Source organism: Hippoglossus hippoglossus, chromosome 24 (genome assembly GCF_009819705.1).
Source record: "Hippoglossus hippoglossus isolate fHipHip1 chromosome 24, fHipHip1.pri, whole genome shotgun sequence".
NCBI lineage: Eukaryota > Metazoa > Chordata > Actinopteri > Pleuronectiformes > Pleuronectidae > Hippoglossus > Hippoglossus hippoglossus.
Genome location: NC_047174.1, coordinates 13,941,050 through 13,954,521, shown reverse-complemented (window position 1 = coordinate 13,954,521; position 13,472 = coordinate 13,941,050). Strand labels below are relative to the sequence as shown.

Genomic DNA, 13,472 nt, shown 5'->3' with positions numbered 1-13,472 from the left:
TGACATTGGGTTAAAGCTGTGGGTACATTAGGAATTGGGTCTTTATCTCTATAAGTATGGCCCCTTTGGCCCTGGCTCCTGGTTGTAAGCTCGCTTGCTCAGGCCCCTAATGAGTCCCCGCGTTTTGTCAGGCAGCCAAGGCTTGGATGGACCTGTTTCCTGGAGAACGTGGCTGATGGACTACATCGAGAACATTAAGGCCACAATAACACAAGGGTTAATACACAGCGCTGAGCAAATAGGGGGACCGTGCATGTCCACTGTATAGTGTCAGACAAGATGGATGGAAACATAAAAGACTACGCGCTTCACCTAGGCTTTCATCAGCAGCTGTTTTTTGCTTTCATTTTCCATGAATGGGCATTTTTGGTCAAGCAAATGCATTAAAAGGAGAAAAGATAACGGATGACAAATCCTCTACAATTATGATTTACTGATGTACATATAAATGTTCTCTATGTTCCATGTTGTGTTATTATGCATTTAAATATCAATTAATATGGCAATTTATAAAATAGTCGTATTTTACCTCCTACAAACCCACGCTTGAAGTATTTGATAACAATTTATTGAAGTTTACTACGAAAAACCGATTTAAAATGACCCGAACCAACATTTGAAAGTGAGCTACCAACTCAAATCTCCATGGAGGTAGAAGGTTGAGAGCTTAGTGCATTTTGAGACAATTTGGGTCTCTGAACTGGGGAAACCGCCGGCTTTTGAAAAATACGACACCAGCATCACTAGCCCTTCAGCGACTGTGTTCAAGAGGGCAGCTGAAGATTGTTCACTGACATTAGCGAGTGTATTACGCTTTTGTAATAGCCTCTGATCAAACTAGATTCATATTCAGGCAGCAGTAGCGCTTCCACTGACACCCAACGAGGGAAGCATTAAAGGCTGCAGTGGGAATTGTAGACCGATTCTAAAGATGCTAAAGAATGTTAAAAAAAAAAGAAAAATCACCCTAAGATTTTTTTTTTTTACTGTGTCCATTTTGATCCTCAGAAAAATGAGTCATACCTGTCAGTCTGGAGGAAGAAGAATAATATTTCCTCAGATGGTGTACTGCATAAAGTCAACACCAGCATCTATTTGTTCAGGGAGCTGCAACATTTCTCGATAGCTCCTCATTAAATAACTCGACTACAAGGATTTTTTTTTAAAAAGTATTAATAGAAACTGTGAACACCACAGCCGCGTATTATTTACAGGTGGGACTTTGAAAACACCTGATAGCGAAAAAAATATATAAAAAAAATAAAAAATAGATGGCCTCAATCTGCTTTGTCTTACAGGAAAATTACATGTTATCCTCCTCCTTTCACCGCTGACTCCTTCATCATGTCGATATCAAAGCAGCACATAGCCAACCAACTCAAGACAGATCAAGCATTCCCTCAGATCTTTTCCCATCAAACTTGTTACCTTTGATTCGCTAATAAACATGGCCGGGACATCCTGAAACCCCCCCATGATCAATGGGAGACCGGATCTCTTTAAATGACGGAGTTACACCGAGCTTGCTTTGGTGCCACTTCAGAACGATTAGCTGACTGCGGGCCCTCGGGTAAAGCCCATTTCCGACTGTTGTCTCCAACAGGTAAAAGATAAACTAAGTTGGTGTCTGCTGTCAGCGCGACTACGTGGGGAAAAAAACGAGAAAAAAAAGGTGCTGCTGCCTTGATAAACATACTGCACTCAGTTACCTGCTTGTACCACTTATGTGGCTGTGGCAGTCGAGCAATAAGAGTCTGTTTGCAATGCTCACCGAGGGCGATTCAAATGAGAGTTTGCCGCAGAACAAAAACAAGGACGAGCAGTGGAAAACAAGAATATGTTGTGAATAGGCTTAAGTGAAATTAAAAGCGACATATTCATTACTTCCATGTAGGACCGGGGGTTATACAATAAAAAAGTGTATAGTCTATATTAATTAATTTAAGATAAATGTGGTTATTATTATTTCTTTTAGGTGTAAAGACTGATTTTTGCTCCTGAGTGAAGGTTGTGCTTTTAAACTCTTCTTTATGAGCATAGAATGACACTTGATCGACAGCAAAACATTTTACAAATCCGAGGTAAATCGTTTATTAATAACACCTCCTCGCTGTACAATGCATTAGCAATATATCTATGTATTGGACCTTTGTTATATTGCTATTGATGAAAACTACAAAATAATCATGGATATCCTTGTATTGCCCAGTTCAAACTGGAATAAAAAAATGTGGGGACTAAGACCAATAAAAGCACAATAAGAATTTACAATTGTTTGTAATTAAAATAATACTTTTTAATATTTGTTAGAAATATGCTCATTTGAAAAGAAGATTAACAACACTCTCTTGTCTGTACTGCAACTGTAAAGCTACTACTAGCAGACAGTTAGCTTAGCTTACTCTGAAAACAAAGGGAGACAGCTCGCGTGGCTTTGTCTAAACGAAAAAATGTAATCAACCAGCAGCTCTTTAAAAAAAAAAAAAAAAAACGTTTCTGGTAGCAGGACTAAAACCAAATTGTAGAAACATGTGCAGCTACTCCTGTTAATTAAATGCAGCCATTATACACGTTTAATAGTTTGGTCAGAGACACACAAATTAAGTACAAAACAATGTGGCTCTTCTTGCTCTTATTAAGTAATTAGTAATTATATCACCAACAGCGATGAAATATGCAGCTCATGCTTTCCCCCCCCTCCTTCGCCGTTTGTTTTTAGGCTTTGGTTGAAATTGACTTCATATTTATGTGCGGAGTGCACTACAGCGTCATGCTCTCCAGGCTCAAGAGGGCTGTTACACTATTCTCCTGGTTAAGTGGCATCTGAAAATCGCAAAATGAAAGAATCTTTCTTCTCTCATGTGAAACTTTCACACAGCAACAAGGACTTTCAAGTTAAGACACTTAAGTTCTTCTTGGTATAAATCATATGTTTAACCTGCTTGATTAATGTTCTGGAAAACTGCGATAACGCCTCAATCAGGATTTGATCACAAAAACGCTTTTTACCTGCAGATACACGGATATTAAAGCGTTGAATCAATCCATTGAATCTACAATCTACTGAAAATTTTCCAATCAAGACGACAACATGCTGGCATCTCATAATAAATTTAAATTGGGTGCGAGACGCTGGTGTGTTGGAGCAGGTCTTTGTTTCTGCGCCACGTAGGATCACCACGTTTCCAACAGCCAACAAAGCCTCTGAGCCACGTGAGCAGCGCACGACGAAGAAACGACTGGGAGTGTCTGCGCTCGTCTGCTTAGGATCTGAATAGACACTGACCGCAGGTCAAGTGAGTTAGGGTTACTCAAATTAGCCCATTGAAACTACCTCCTTTTTTACACCAATATTAGTGGAAATACGCAGGTTTTTTTTCCTGTTGTCTTTCAGTTTTTTGCCCCGATGCGTCATCACAAGGCGATCTCGCGACTCGCTGTCTTGCCAAATTAGCGTGTTCACCAAGGTGTCACGTTTCCGTCCCTGCCCATTAGTGCCCGAGCTGATAAAAACCTGCGCCCACCGCAGAGTCATTTGACCCGGGAGTGAAAGCCGATTGTGCATTCCCATCGCAGACAAAAAGCCAGATGTTAGCACGTGTTAGTGGGGTTTTTTTTAACCAGGGACTTAACGTAATCTAAAAATCTGCTGGAGCATGTTCTTTCAAATTAAAAAGAAACAACAACACCCTTCTTAAAAATTCCGTTTATTACCTGGCAAGGCATCAAATAAACATGCTCAATTGCTCTCCATGGTTATTTCTGATTGGGTGTGGGTTGGTCCAGATTGGCTGTGTATTACGAACCGCTCCACTACAATCAGCGTAATGGCCGGCTGCATTCAGACATTAATACGGGAGGGTGCCGATAAACAGAAGCATCGCAGCTACGTTGAAAAGACACATTAGAAATGGCTCCATCTCCTCCGTGCTGCCTCCTTGCAGCAGCTGAGGCACCGCTCTGTTTGTGCGACTGCTGCTACATGAAAAGCGCTGCGAGCCTGGCTTTCCGCAGTCTGGCTGGCACGCCTGGAAAAGCTTCTGTTTTTCTGGACTTCTTTTCACTGCAGGCCATCGCAACCGGGGGGGGGGGGTGGGGGGGCAAATCAGTGGATCGCAACTTCATCCAAGTACGAGAATATACTGTGGAGCGTTTCACCTGCGCTGCCTTGCATGACAGAATTTACAGCCCGGTATACACACGCCAATCAAATCACCCTGTAAAGGAAAATACATACACAACCTCAGGCTACAGGGCTGTAACTTGCTGACCAACAATGGTTGTTTTTCACTTGGCCTTTACTAACAGGATAAATGCCCCGGGGGTAATTTGTAAATTAATTCCTCGGGCCAAAGCGGTTTCCCAGGCCACCCTAAATCACATTTGATATAGACGGATTATCCCTGATTGAGTTTACTGTAAAAGAAGATTGTGACAAACTAGAGAAACCACAATATTTCCTCTGAGGTGTGTGCCTCGCCTGACAATGAGGCTCCGTGGCACAAACATACACCTCTGTATATCGCTGCTGCTGCTGCTGCATAATCATCCACCTACTGTGACTGGTTGTTCTAAATATGCAGAGACGACTCTCCGTCACACACGCGGCAGATGAGGCGAGAAGACCCCTGCTAAATGGCCCCGGCTCTGAGGCAAATGCATTGTCTTACCTCATCGAGTGCAGAGCTCCCTGGCTGTTCAGGGAGGACTAGGGACTAAAGCCCTTAATCCCTGCCTTGATTCACGATAGCCTGCTAGGTTTTAAAATGTCATCAGTGGGGAAGTGTGTCCCGCTCCCGCCCCACATGCTTGGCCCATTAATACACCAACAAGCCCAGGGTACATGGATTTAGGAATAGAAACACATACAGTAAAGTGACAGCACATCTATTTATATATATAATAATAATAATAACATATGCCGCTGCCGGGGCTCGTAAACAAGCATTAGTGCTGAGACCAGAGTGGATGGAGGAGTGTTTTTGTAAGTTGATAATAAATCACGTTAAATACAGACTGCAGATTAAATGTGATCATAACTTCATTCTTTCATCAATAGCCTCTCTCTCTCTCTCACTTGGCAGGAACGTGAAAACAGCGGCGCTCATGGATGGAGGGGCGGCTGGCAGCGTTTTGGAAATGGATCATCAGTTAACTTTGCGTGAGGACCGGGGCAGTGTCCCCTCACTCACTCCCAACCAGGGCTTGCAGTTCACACACACACGAGGCTGCAGCCGGTCACCGGAGCAAGGCATGGGACCTGTGATGAGTAATGCTTTGTTGTCTGGAGGATGGATCTTGCAGAGTGGCGGCTACAACTTACATACACATATCTGCAGGATACAATAATAATAGGGTTTTTATAAATAGACTCGTGCACATCACAGGCAGCAGGGAACTGGGAGAGGATAGGAAATGTTTCAAATTGAATTGTGCACTTGTTATATTTTGGTCTAGTTTGGAAAACACAAAGTGAAATTGAAAAGATGTGAGGCAACATTGGTTAAACAGTTGCTTCATTTAGCCCAGTGTTAATACTAACAACTTCAGAATAAATCATTTAGCTTATATTTCATTCTAGATTTGTGAAGTTAAATTATGGGATGTGTTGGGGTGGTTTTAGGAGACTGAGCCCCAGCAGTCCCCAGCCCCCTTGCTCCTAAGTTCCTGACCTGCACCTCCACCACGACCTCACTGTATTCACCTAGTTTTTCTCCCACAATCTCTGAGACGTGAAGTTAAGTTTTTTCCTTCTTGCGGGAGCGCTTGCGCACAACGCGAGCCCCGCACACACACACATACACACACGCGCGCACACACACACACACACACACGCACACACACACACACACCATCCTGGAGGCTGTGGTCCCTGCGCTCAGGGGGTGGCAGTGAAACTGATCATCCTCCTCTCGCTCTCAGTCATTCACCCAACACAGGACAAGTGTCCGTGCGCCGTGTCAAACTCCTGCCGGACACGGAGAACACGTCCAGATGAAGCGGACACGCGGCGAACACTGTCCGCGGCCACACGCTCACTGTGCGTTCACCTACCGGCCACTCGCTGCTCCGGTCCCCCGGGGTCGTCCGTCCTTGTTTCGCTGCGACGCTGCTGCTGCTTCTTATGCCTGGACGCAGTCTCTATCCCGCACGGACTGCTGTTGCATCTCCCAGCGGGGGGAGCGACACTGAGGAGCGGGCAGCGGCTGACGGGCTGGTCGGTCGGTGGCCTGTCTGCGCTCCGCGGCGCACGTCACCAAGTGGAGCGGTGCCGTGGGACTTGGCGAGAGACGCGTCTTTCTGTGCTCGCTGCGCGGCGGCGGATCGGAGATGGGAGCGATTGCCTGGACGGACTGACACACCGTGTGGCCACTTTACTCCCGGTGCTGCTCCTCCCCTTTCACTCACGAACACGCCGGCCCTGCAGCGCCGCCCACCCGCCACTGCGCGCAAGTGCATGCACCTGCAAACCTGCTCCAGTCCGGAACCCCGGGGGGTGGGGGGGGGCAGCCCGGGGTCATCAGGGGCTGCAGAGGGACTGAGATTCATGCAGCTCAGTCGATTTTATTCCAGCCTCTACTATTCTACAATTATAATTAGTGTTACGTGTCATTACAGTTAACACTATTTCTTCTTTCTAAATTCAGGCTGGGAAATATGAATGCAGGTAATTCTACATGTGAAAATCTCAAACCGAAATCCTCCCCTCACTCGGTTTCTCCTTCTGCCTGCAGTGTCCACGGCACCGCTGTTTTTTTTACACACTACCTGGTAGTTAAGTGCTGGCAATTACATTCACTTTGCATCCGAGTTGTAAATCAGCCCCGGATTAGATGGCTCGAATGAAAATCAACAGGGCTCTCTCTGGCTGGATACAAATTGCCTAAAATCAATGTCCTTTCTGCTTTCCTAACCACTTCTGCACGAGCACATTGAGCAATGTGATGCGGTCGAGCAAAGACAGGAGGAAAGGGGTTTAATGAAGTTGGGAACAATCAACCACAGTGTTCAGAGAAAATGGCCTTTTTTCATCGAGGACATTTTGACATGTTTTAGGAGGTAAAGCGCACAAATGAACAAGAAAATGAACGATGCCTGAAGTCCATCCCTGCAAATTCTTCCCATTTGAACAATTCAACCAGCTCTTATCTTGTGGGGGGGTTAAGTCGGACAGAAACATTAGAATCTGCTGTTTTTGTCCACATATAGGAGCTTTGTATACTACCCACAATCGCAGCCTGTCTGTCAGTGAAGTACAATCCATTAGAGTCCATTGGTTTACTGTAGAAATTCTCCTTTAGAGCCCCTGCTGTATGTGTGTATCCATCCATGGCACATTCACAGAGGTGATATCTCTTACTTTGCACAATTAGTTCTCCCCTCAGGACTGTGAGGGCGTGTGCACATTCTATGATTGACATCTCTACCAATCAATGCAGGCAGGGGAACTTTATCCTGCTCTTAAGCGCACATAGTGTGTGTGGTGACATCACATCATTTTCCACATCGCTCCAGATATTTGCAGGCTGAGCAGGGATTTGCAGCCCAGAGAGAAAACTCTTGTGTTAAAACTTTCTGCATACAGTAGAAATGCAGCATCACCTTACAGTAACCCGCTTACTCATTTATTTCAATATGTCTTCTTCTCACAGAAGTCCTTCTGACAATAGCACACAGGCTTTGTCAGAATAAGTGAGCCCGGTGTAACTCAAAGCAGATGATTAATTAATGATGGCAGAATTGAGTTTCTCTCCTTCAGTGTCAAGGTGCTGGTATTGTCCGTGTCAGCTCCTTGTCATATTTTACAGGAACACCGAGCAGAACCATTGTTAATGTGCTTCTCCCATTATGACAAGTCAAAATGTCTGCTGTGAAAAAGACCTGTGCAAAGTCAATGGCTGGAGAAAAGTAAATGCAGATTAGCTGCAAAGTAATGTATATAAAATGCTAGGTTACTTTACTACGTTATGTTATGTTATGTTGTATAATGCTCTGCTATGCCATGCTGTGCTACATTAGGTTATGTTACTTTGTGTTATGTTACATTATTTTATGTTACGTCGTGTTATGTTACGTCGTGTTACGTTATGTTACATTAAATTCATTACCACTCTCTTGCAACACTGGTGGTTATCAGCCTTAGCTTGGTAAAAGCATTCAGATGATTTACTTTAAGTTTTTTTCCCCTTCTGGTAGCACAACAGCACTGTTTTATTATGAGTGGCACATCAATCTCACGCATGTAAAACCTCATGCAGAAAACACAGCTCTGTCAATGGCCTCACACTGTTCCACTGATCCAAAGGACGCGATAACGTGCCAACAAATGCTGCGAAGAAAACTGCGAGTTAATATGGATATAAAGACTGCTGGGTTTTATATAAGAAGGAAATGTATTCAGCATACTTGTTAGAGCACAAGGACACACAATCAATTTAACGCTGAATATACACAGCTTCTGATTTGCTGTGTTTATAGTGTTTAATTTCACATATGCATGTTGCTCGGTTTTCTATGATTTCTGTTGCAACTGTTTGGGCAGGACGGCTTATATCCTTATCACTTTTTACTCCTCCTCTTGAATTGGATTACCTCAGCTTACACCCAAGTCTATTAGGCCAGAAAAATGTACAAGAAAAAAACTGTGGGGTTGTGGTGAACCTTTAGATTGAAAAATATCTACTAAATGAAATGATTGCAAATGTGAAAAAAGTGCAATATAGTGTAGGAGTAGAGTAAGTATAACTTAACAAGTACAGTACTTGTGTAAATTTACTTTCCACCACTGTGAGTTAATGTATCATGTTTCTATAGACTATCGTTTAAATAGTTAATAACTTCCACTGTATGTACAGTCGAGGTGTATAAAATAGTTTTCTGAGATGTGTGGATGTCTGTTGTCTGATTGATACAAAACAGTGCTTAGAAAAACAGACGACTCGCTTTTAACCATATAAATATTATGTTAAAACGCATACAATTTAAATATATGCACTTTAACATGCCTGGGTAAATCCCTTAAGTGCTCTCCCCTCCTGAGACATGCAGCTTCACATCAAAATGTCACTCTTGGCAGAATAGATAGTTGGCATTATCAGGGGTCACATTCTATTTGCAATAATTTCAGAAGTCTTTCAGCTGAGCCTTTTAGCAAGTGAGATGGCGAAGCAATGGCGTGTGCTAATCAGCTGTAGAGACAAGTGAGCCTAATCTGAGCCAGCAGGTGCTAGTTTCGAAAAAAAGTACTTTAACATTTAACGGACGAGGCTCCCTATATCGGAGATCTTGGTTTTATGGAATGACTCTCCCAAAGGAAAATGAGTATCATGTTCAATGATGGAGCAAAACTCTGTGGGCCTATTAGATGATTATACGTTTTAATAGCATGACTCACAAATCACAGGGAGAAGATGGAGGATGAGCGGGGGGGCGCAGTGCAGCTCCACAGTTAAAGGCAGACATGATGAAGACGCAGTACGGAGAGAGCAGGGAACAACAATGGGCCTTTGTTTTCGTGTATCTGCATCTGCACCGATGGTAAAATGATAAATGAGTGTTTTGAAACATTAGAAGTTTGATAATGGGGCCGTAGAGAGTATATGCTCGGGCCATGTTGGTATTTACAAAAAGTAAAAGTACAAAACTAAAGGTTTGAATTAAGGTCATATTATTAATGTGTGGCAGGAATTTTTAATTTAGTGGGAGAAAATTAAAATACACATATTTACAAGAACTGTTTACAAGCTTCCCAGCATAAAAGTTAATTAAAAACTAAATTGGAGCCTCTGGAAAATAAATACCTAACATTTATCAGAATTCTTTTTGTTCCCCCTGTAAACCTCTGTTTGCGTGTAGAAACTTGTTTTGTTATCTGTCACTGCTTATTTCGCAGTCATTTACCTTTAGTGCCAGCGATTGTGCGGGGGGGTATTGTTACTCACGTCCTCTATACTGTACCCTATATGTGACAAAATCTGGAGTGTGTAAACAACAGTAATTGGGCTCATGGGGGGCAGAGGGAAAAACAAACCGCCTCTATGAGCCGGACAATCATTTCATCTTCCCGTTGGTGGATTTGTTTTCTGTATAATCCAGAATGGAATACAAAGGAGACCACAGGTTGTAAATAAAGGAGATAGCCTCATGCCTTTCCTGCAGGAGGTTTTGTGTCCAGTGCAATAGAGTTTTTTTTAAAAGTTGTATAGAAGTCAAAGAACTGCAAAGTTCTTGTGTGAAAACTCTGAAACCTAGCAACCTTTTTCGTTTCACTGTAGATACTTTTATTCTCTTCCTCAGACTATCGATCAACTTCTTTCTATCAAATATTTACTTCAGGCTATAGATCAACCAAGTCGCACTTTCAATACCAGTTCACCTACAAGCTGTGCAAGTGCTGTTCTTTCACGGTCAGTGATCCTCGTCCAACAGTGGGCAACACCTCCAAGATCCCAGTAGTTTGTACTTTGCCAAGTGTGTCAGCTCCACATTGTTTAACCGCCTCGAAAAAAACAACTTGAGGTTTCTGTGCAACCTTTGCATTTTGCAACAGTTGTTCTGAATAAATGCCTGACAGGGTGTGAAATGAAGGGATGCAAAATCAATGGTGGTAGAGTTCGATACAGACCCTCAAGTCAGGTCTCTAGAAATGTTTTAAAATCCAATTAGTTGGGGGATCTACAGCAAAGAGTTTTCAGACGATACTCACAGTATATAGCTGCACAGTTAAACCTGAGCCAAACTCAATATTAACTATCTAAAATATTATCCAAAGTGCACGTCCATGAAAAAGTGATTGCTTTGATGAAAGTATGTAAAATTGAATGACAGAAATTAGGAATATAATTCACATCTGTTCTTATTAATCTGTGTGCAGTACGCACATATTTTTTTCACTATTTAAATATGGGTGATAGTGTAACTTCGGTTACAGCACTGCAGTTGTCGTCGGAACTTACTTTTATCTTTTTAACTTTATTACAACAATTTTTATACAATGGCATTTGTAGCCCCCATTTCCCATTTCATGGGATAATTTTAAATATTTCTTTCTTTCTTTCTTCTGGCTTCTCATGATTAATGGTTGCTTGATTTTTAGACAGTTTTTCTTTTATCACTTCATCTTGTAAAGCGCCTGGTAACCTGTTTTTTGAAAAGTGCAATATAAATAAAGTTTAGCTTATTCTTAATGATAAAAGATTACATCTTTTCCTATTGGATGACCAAATTCTCGCCCTGGGTACATGAATCGATTTTAAAAAGTTGTAACATTAACTGAAAAATAATGACAAAAGTTTTCAAGGGAAGCCAGTTTCAAATCAATGAGGTGAATGTTATTTGTGGTACGTTCTATTGCGTGTTCATCTTGATTTTAATAGGGAGAAATTATAGTGGGAAATGTTTTCCTTGCATATTGGAAATTACATTCATCATCATTCATTTCATAGGCTCAGGCAGATATAATGTACATTTCTTCTCTGTATTCAGCACAGCCACGACCCCGCCCTCGTGTGGGAGACTCCAGTTGTTTTAAGTAGAATTAGAAAAACAGGAAGAGTCAACAGATTTTTCTCATTAGAGGGAAATGAAGCAGACAGTGAGTCTGTGTTTATCCATTATGAAATCCATATCTGTCTGGAAATGAAACACCATAGGTTCAGACCGTCTGCACCACTTCTCTTCTGCAAATCATGATCTGACCAACACATAATTTGCTGCTTTAAATGATTAATTAGCTGCTGTGATTCTGTGATCAGCCGCGGATAAATCAATGCATGTTAGCATTCCCAACAAGGCCCATTCAAAACAGGATTAACGGCATAAGAGAAAGGAAAGAGTCAGACGAAATTTATGGCCAGGATGATTCGTCTGCTGTGAAGAGAATGGAGCAGCGATGCCAGGTTTTCAGAAATGCTAATGTTGTTAGAGGAGAGCCTTTGGGTGGAGGTACTTGGCCTGCATTAAATCATAATGACATTTATGCTCCTCACCCGCTGAAAGTATCAAAGCGCTTCTTTGTGTTTTGATGTAAAATATTTCTCCTGTCTAACAAGATGTTCCTTATCTGTCTGCCTGTCAGGGAACGCAGGTGGTTAGTGCGTGGTTGACTGGCTGCCATTCTTCCGCTGATGTTCAAGTCTGGTTTTTTTTTCCTTTTTTTTTTTTAAATGGCTGGAATGTGAATTAGATTTCCCATCCTGTGAAAATAAACCCAGCAAATTGATCTCCACGTCCCTTTATGCAGGCGGTTCGTGCAGTTTGAGCTGTAACTTGAGAGCAACTAGAAAAATGGTATTGTCACATTCCTCCCCCACCGTGGCTGCCTGGAAACCAAAACAATTAACAGGACCATTTCTATAGAGATGACCACAAACTCACACCCTCGCTGCCGCAGGTGGCGGAAGGCTCGTTTCCAATTAACAAGTCTAATTACATCACAACTCTGCAGCGTTGTCTGGCATTCGTCGTGTCGGATTGTCCGTGCACGCCTGTGTGTGGGTGCTTTGTGTGTGTGTGTGTGCAACTGTTCACCGCAGAGTGTGAATTTAAAAACCCAGCAGAATGATCAGAAGGGTCAAGAGGACATTGTTTTTTTCATACTTAGATGGATAATTGGCGTGAGGAGGGCCCAGCAGTTACTGAAACTGAACACATGTTGTGCATTCGATATTTACAAAGAAAAAAGCAACAACTGGAATTTTGTGGGCAGTTTGCTTGTCCAGGAGCAACACAGATGAATCTACAGTCAGCCATGATTTACTCTTGATTGACTCTCTTGATTCACACGACTTTCTGAAAGCGATATCTCATTTGTTTCACCAGTTTCTATCAAAGTTATTATATTACATTTTCAGAAATAATTGTAGTAAAATGGCCACATGATGAAACAAGAAAGACAATCGGTTTTCATACCTTCGCCAAAGCCCAATCAAGTTCAATCAAGTCGGACCAATTTACACACACTCATAGATGTCACTTCCCTAAATATGGCTGATTTTCCATGCATTGCACATGGACTAGGAAATTAGCTAAAATGTCATAACAATGCTCAAGTTTAATTACAATGGCACAGAAAGAACTGGATATAGACCTTTGACCAGATCCGCACCAAAATTGAATGGATTCTTTCTTGGCCCGTGTCCCATTCTTCCATCAAGTTTTGTTTCCCTGCCACAAAGTTAGTAATTTGGTTCATGTTCAGTCCCCTCATTGTGTTGTTTTTAGCCACAGCAGGCAGCTGTTTTCAGTGGAAAAGCTGTGGGAACCGAATGCTAATGTCGCTCTGTGTCTACTGGTGTGTAAATAGCAAACTGCTCATAAGAGACATACCAACTCAGATGTGATAATAGCCGATGGGTCCCAATAACATGCTGTGTGTTGGGTTCTGCCACATGTTTTATTCTATAAAGTTTGGAGCTTGGGTCGAGCACAAAGTTGGTTGCCGCCATTCAAGGTTGGTGGATGGTGTAAAACCA

At 42.4% G+C, this 13,472-nt stretch overlaps 1 protein-coding gene across 4 annotated transcripts in view; it reads right to left on the bottom strand.

Annotated features, from left to right (window-relative positions):
- The window catches only part of LOC117758140 (kelch-like protein 29), a 226,329-nt gene extending 219,929 nt beyond the window's left edge, over positions 1 to 6,400 (bottom strand). For 3 of the 4 annotated variants that reach the window (XM_034579549.1, XM_034579548.1, XM_034579551.1), the window contains exon 1: positions 6,055 to 6,400. The gene's annotated coding sequence lies outside the window, so the exon portion shown is untranslated. Of the gene's footprint in view, positions 1 to 6,039 lie in introns of all 4 variants that reach the window. The other variant, XM_034579550.1, reaches the window with a different exon arrangement.
- Positions 6,401 to 13,472: the final 7,072 nt, after the last annotated feature.